The sequence below is a fragment of the Sceloporus occidentalis genome, unplaced genomic scaffold (assembly GCF_023333645.1).
Source record: "Sceloporus occidentalis isolate IW3139 unplaced genomic scaffold, rSceOcc1.0.p SCAF_11, whole genome shotgun sequence".
Lineage (NCBI taxonomy): Eukaryota > Metazoa > Chordata > Lepidosauria > Squamata > Phrynosomatidae > Sceloporus > Sceloporus occidentalis.
Genome location: NW_028316991.1, coordinates 13,881,331 through 13,888,224, shown reverse-complemented (window position 1 = coordinate 13,888,224; position 6,894 = coordinate 13,881,331).

Here is a 6,894-nt window from a genome sequence, read left to right as displayed (position 1 = left end):
GACTTTGTATTTGGCTTATTCTTTCTATCTGGTGCTACCCTGCTCTACGCTCCCTACCTTTCCAGCTAGCACCCCGACAGGGGTACATAAGATACCACAGTCAAAACTGGGGGGGCACTAATAAGTTCCACTACTGCCACTGAAAAAAATTAATATATATATATAAATAAGATGCCAAAATGATGCCAAAAGAGTATTGCAGTATGCAATGATACCTTTTTTATTGGATTAACATAATACTTAATAAAAGACAAGCTTTCAAACGTTTTCCTCTCTTCCTCAGGTATTGCTTCAGAGCTGAGAAAGAGAGGAAAACTCTTAGAAGCTTTTCTTTACAAATAAGTGCAGAGACAGAGCGACAGGCTCTCATACCGCCTGGTTGTTGTGAGAAGAGCCGTAGCTGGCTACTTTTGGGCCCGAGGAAAGAATGGAAAATTGTGCCCCCCTCGGTTGTCTTTTTTTATTTTATTTTTATTGACATACACTGTCCTTACAGACAACTGCCCATACATGCTGCCTTTACATATACCTGCCCATAAACACACATATATATATATATATATAGATACGCTGCCTTTACACACACACCTGCCCATAAACACACACATATACACATACACTGCTCCCTCATCACTATGCTCCGGCTATTGATGCAGAATGCGGGGGTATGAGGTCATATTCTGGCGCTCGGCATTATTTGCTGGCGTGTAGTGATTAGGGAGCATGGAAGCCGAGGTCTGAAGTGACAGACCTCGCATTCCCAAATGTTGGGCCGGTTGGAGGGAGATTGTGATCTCCATAACCCCTGCTCATCGGGCGCCTGTCAGACAGGGCTGGTTGGGCAGCTTGGGATCCTATACCTGCCTCGGCTCTGAAGACAGGCCCAGGGGAGGCAGCCTCTCCCCCTATACATACGCTACTGTTTTAGGGGCTTCCTGGTGAATCAATTTGCTGGCAGCAATGTGATTTACCACAGGGCCCCCAGAACTACATTTAGATGGCACTGCAGCTCCATTTGGTACTCCAGCTGGGGGTGTCCAAGGAATAATCTAGCCCCTCTGTAGCAACGCCTATAATTCATACCGTGAATAAATCTCACTGATTTAACTATACATTATACAGGGTCTACAGCAGGGGTTCACTTCATAATGTAAATTGAAATCAAGGAGTTTAACCACAACTCCCCCTTTGGCGAATAGACCCCAAAATGACATAAGTTGTGAATTTGGGTGTGTATCCTAGACATGTCCATATTGGCAAAATTGTTTTTATTTTTCTTGCTGTTGTTTTTTATTTTTTTATAATGTATTTTTATTATTATTGTTAAAGTAATCAAAGTAATATATACTTTGCATTTTACATGTGGTGCTCTGCATTTTGTATTTTTCTTCACATCGGCACGGATCCAGCAGAAAAAAAAGTTTCATATAAACTGTATTCCCAGCATCAGACACCACAAAAATTGTTGGCGACAGCTCAGTTGTAGGAAACTTTATGAATAGAACTGATTATACAGAAATATAAAACCAGGATTTACTTCGATGAATGAAATATAATTCACCCTTCACAAAAGATACAGAATATTAATAGCCGAGGATTCTGAATATGTGTATGTCTACAACTCCTCCTTAGATAAAATTACAATAATTGAGCACAAAATATTAGATAAAGCTCAGACTGAGACAACATCCTGGCAGCTGTAAACCATATGAGACGTAAATGAAATATAGCGATAGAAGGTGAGGACTGGATTTCGCGGGAGCTTGGTATTGGGGGCAGTTATACATAACAAATATATCACAATCAATAACCATTGTAGATGGTCTTGATCATAATCACCCAGAAGAACCTCCAGACTAATAAATGTCTATAGGGGCAATGGAATTCATTAGCATTGCCATAAACCAAGGGTGTGACTGGCTTGGATCTATAGACAGCCAAAGCCAAACATTTTTAAATGTAAGGGGTACACTATATGTGGTAATAAATACACCATATTTTTAGCATGTCAGGCACTCGCAGATAATCATTTAATACACCCATAGGAACTTAAAACATATCACTCAGCTCAGAAGCTTGCATGGACTCAAAGTCGTACATAGGTGGTACGGATTACTCTTCAAGGTGAAATGCAACTTTTATGACATCATATCCTAAATACAGACATTAATATGTAGTTGGTCCCCCTTTTGCAGCTATAACAGCTTCCACTCTTCTGGGAAGGCTTTCCACAAGATTTTGTGGTGCTTCTGTTGGAATTTTTGCCCATTCATCCAGTAGAGCATTAGCGAGGTCAGACACTGATGTTGGATGAGACGCTGGGCTCGCAATCTCCGTTCCAGTTCATCCCAAAGGTGTTCAGTGGGGTTGAGGTCAGGGCTCTGTGCGGCCGGTCAAGTTCTTCCACACCAAACTTATCCAACCATGTCTTTACGGCCCTTGCTTTGTTCACTGGGGCACAGTCATGCTGGAAAAGAGCATTCCCCAAACTGTTCCCGCAAAGTGTAAAGCAGAGCATCGCCTTGGTATGTCCCCTTCAGCAGACACAGCAGCACCTTGGGTTCATGGAGAACTGGGCCGACTTCTCTGTCGGATACAGGCTCTACGGTAGGGACGGGCTGCACCTCAATGGGGAGGGTGCAGCTGTGCTTGGGGAGAAGATGGTCAGAAGGGTGGAGGAGTGTTTAAACTAGGGAAAGGGGGGGAGGGAAACTACAATATAGAAGGGGAAGATAGTGTAGATAGAGAGCTGGGGCTTATAAATGTACCTGGGGGTGGAGCAGAGGGAGGGGTTAGAATAGTTAATAGGGATAGGCTTCATAGGGAAAAAAACCATACACCTCTAAATTGTATGCTTACTAATGCCAGAAGTCTGACCAATAAAACTGACAAACTGGAGTTAATAATGTCTGAAGAAAATTATGACATAGTGGGTATAACAGAGACATGGTTGGATGATAGCTATGACTGGGCGGTTAACATACAGGGGTATAGTCTATTCAGGAAGGATCGGAAAAAACGAAAAGGGGGAGGAGTTTGCCTTTATGTAAAGTCCAGCCTAAAGGCCACACTGCGGGAGAATATATGTGAGGGAAATGATAATGTGGAGTCATTATGGGTAGAAATATATGGAAAGAAAAATAATAAAATACTGATCGGGGTTTGCTATAAGCCACCAAATATAATGGAAGCAGCAGAAGATCAATTATTAAAGCAAATAAACAAGGCAGCTAATCACAATGAGGTGGTTATTATGGGGGACTTTAACTATCCCGACATAAACTGGGAAACCGAGACCTGTGAATCTCATAAAGGAAACCGGTTTCTGACTATAAGTAAGGATAATTATCTGTCCCAAATGGTACAGGACCCGACCAGAGGGGGCGCCCTACTGGACTTAATATTAACCAACAGACCTGACAGAGTAACTAATGTGCAGGTCAGGGGACATCTAGGAAATAGTGATCACAATATGATGCATTATAACTTGTCCTTCAATAAGGGAACTCTTAGAGGAGCCACAAGAACCATGAACTTTAGGAGGGCAAAGTTTGATCAACTAAGAGAAGCCCTTAACACTGTAAATTGGGAAAATGTCCTCAAAAACAAGAGTACAGACGCTCAATGGGAGATTTTTAAGAATATCTTAAATTCTCACTGTGAAAGGTACATACCGTATGGGAATAAAAGAGTCAGGAACAAGAGAAAACCAATGTGGATAAATAAAAATGTAAAGGGGGCAATAAATGGCAAAAAAAGGCATTTAAGCTACTAAAACAGGAAGGCAGTGAGGAAGCACTAAAAAGCTATCGGGAAAAAAATAAAATATGTAAAAATCAGATAAAAGCAGCAAAATTGGAGACAGAAAGACTCATTGCCAAAGAGAGTAAAACAAACCCCAAAATGTTCTTTAACTATATAAATAGTAAAAAGGTTAACAATGAAAGCGTTGGCCCCTTAAAAAGTAATGAGGGAGAAGTTATAGATGGGGATCAGGAAAAAGCTAATCTATTAAATATATTCTTCTCTGCTGTATTCACAGAGGAAAATGAAATGCCAGGTAATATACAGCAGGATGAGATAACTGCCCCAGTACATGTCGCCTGTCTAACGCAGGAAGAAGTGCAGTGCCGCCTAAAAAAAATCAAAATAGACAAATCACCAGGTCCAGATGGCATTCACCCCCGCGTTCTAAGGGAGTTAAGTAATGTAATAGACAGACCCCTATTTCTAATATTCAAGGACTCTATAGTGACAGGGTCTGTTCCCCAGGACTGGCGCATAGCAAATGTTGTGCCAATATTCAAAAAGGGGACAAAAAGTGACCCGGGGAATTATAGGCCTGTTAGTTTAACTTCTGTTGTGTGTAAACTGTTTGAGGGTTTCCTAAGAGATGCTATTTTGGAGTATCTCAATGAAAATAAGTGTATGACTCCATATCAGCATGGGTTTACAAGGGATCGGTCCTGTCAAACTAACCTGATCAGCTTTTATGAGGAGGTGAGCTCAAGACTGGATCGGGGTGAATCGCTGGATGTCGTATATCTTGATTTTTCCAAAGCATTTGATACGGTGCCACATAAAAGGCTCGTACATAAAATGAGAATGCTTGGGCTGGGGGAGAATGTGTGTATGTGGGTAAGTAACTGGCTCAGTGATAGGAAACAGAGGGTGGTTATTAATGGTACATACTCTGAGTGGGTGACTGTTGCTAGTGGGGTACCACAGGGGTCAGTTTTGGGTCCTATTCTTTTTAATATATTTATTAATGACCTTGTAGAGGGATTGCATAGTAAAGTATCAATCTTTGCAGACGATACTAAGCTCTGTAACGTGGTTAACACAATAGAGGACAGCGCACGATTACAAATGGATCTGCATAGGTTGGAGGCTTGGGCTGGGATGTGGCAGATGAGGTTCAACACAGATAAATGTAAGGTTATGCACATGGGGAAGAAAAATCCAGGCTGGGAATATGTATTAAATGGGAAAACACTGGGGACGACTGACATGGAAAAGGACTTAGGAGTTTTAGTTAACAGTAAATTTACCTGTAGCGACCAGTGTCAGGCAGCTGCTGCTAAGGCAAATAAAATCATGGGGTGCATCAAAAGGGGCATAGATGCCCACGACAAGGAAATAATTCTACCACTGTACAAGTCACTAGTCAGACCACACATGGAATACTGTGTACAGTACTGGGCACCAGTGTACAAGAAAGATATAGTGGAGCTGGAGAGGGTTCAAAGACAGGCAACCAGAGTAATAAGGGGAATGGGAGGACTACAGTACCCAGAAAGATTATCAGAATTGGGGTTATTTAGTTTGGAAAAAAGACGGCTTAGGGGGGACTTAATAACTATGTATAAATATATAAGGGGACAGTACAGAGATCACTCCCAGGACCTATTTATACCCAGGACTGTATCTATAACAAGGGGACATCCTCTACGGCTGGAGGAAAGAAGGTTTCTACACCAGCACAGACAGGGGTTCTTTACAGTAAGAGCGGTGAGATTATGGAACTCTCTGCCAGAGGAAGTGGTAATAGTAAACTCAATAAAAGGAGTTCAAAAGGAGCCTGGACGTGTTTCTTGAAAGCAATAATATTACAAGTTATGGATATTAGATTAATAGGGACAGAACGTTGATCCAGGGATTTATTCTGATTGCCATATTTTGAGTCGGGAAGGAATTTTCCCCCTGGTATGGGGCAATTGGCATCTGCTTCATAAGGGTTTTTTGCCTTCCTCTGGATCAACACAGTAGGGACACAATATGTATATAGGTTGAACTTGATGGACTTTGGTCTTTTTTCAACCTTATGAACTATGTTACTATGTTACTATGTATGTTACCTTCATATCACTAGCCAGTGTAACAGGCTGGCCTGAAGGAAAGGAATGGAGCCATGGACAACATACTTTCCCATAAAAATTCCAAGACAGTATATCTCCTGAGTGTTGTTAACAGGGCCAAGTTAAGCCTCATTTTACAGCTTCCAGCCATGGCCTTCACTTTCACAAATTCCAAAGGAACTACCTGCCCCTCATCCTCTCTCTGGGTCCTGGGAAGCTGCTCCACCGTTTGTCCAGACATAAGCACAGGCCTGGAGCTTTTACAATGGACTTAAAGTATCTGCAAAGTCACACCGCAGATGATATGATGGCATTCCATGCACACATTGAGCTAGTGAAAAAGTAGAAACATACCTTTGACAGAATGTTGCGTGTGCGTTTAAATAGCATTCTGGGACCGTGCAAAGTGCAGCAGACATTTTTCGTCTCAGTATATCAGTACTAGATGTCAGATGTATGGGTGAAATGTAATGCCCGATAGGGAGGCAAATTGTCATTTGTCTAATGGCAGGTGCACTTTAATGCTTCATATTAAAAAACAAAAACACTAAATGCAGAGGGGACTTGTATTATGGGCCTTTTTTAAGTTGTTTCGGAGAGCGCCAGGTGGGTTGGCATCTGCCGTACCTGTTGTGGTTTCATCTGTTCACATAAGCGATATTTCTTTAGTGGCTTCCCCTTTGTCTAGATTACGGCAGATTGAAGGTGAAAGTCAGTAAGTCAATACAGCTCCCGCAAATATGTAAAATACATTTATTAAAACCATTAACAGGACACAATTGCATGTCATGTGTATAAGCAGGTATTTATTTAAAACTGATTAACCTTAAGGCAACTGCTTATAACCATACGATAGATGAGGTTTACAACATTTATATTCACAAAATAAAAACATTATTTTTCACTAAGATATCCATTTTCCCAAGATACCCACCATAGCCTGGTGGAGTGTCTTAAAGGCTGGCCCTATATTTCTGTGTACTCTATGTAAAAAGTGATGTTTTGTTTAAAATAAAAATATAGGCCTGAACACAAG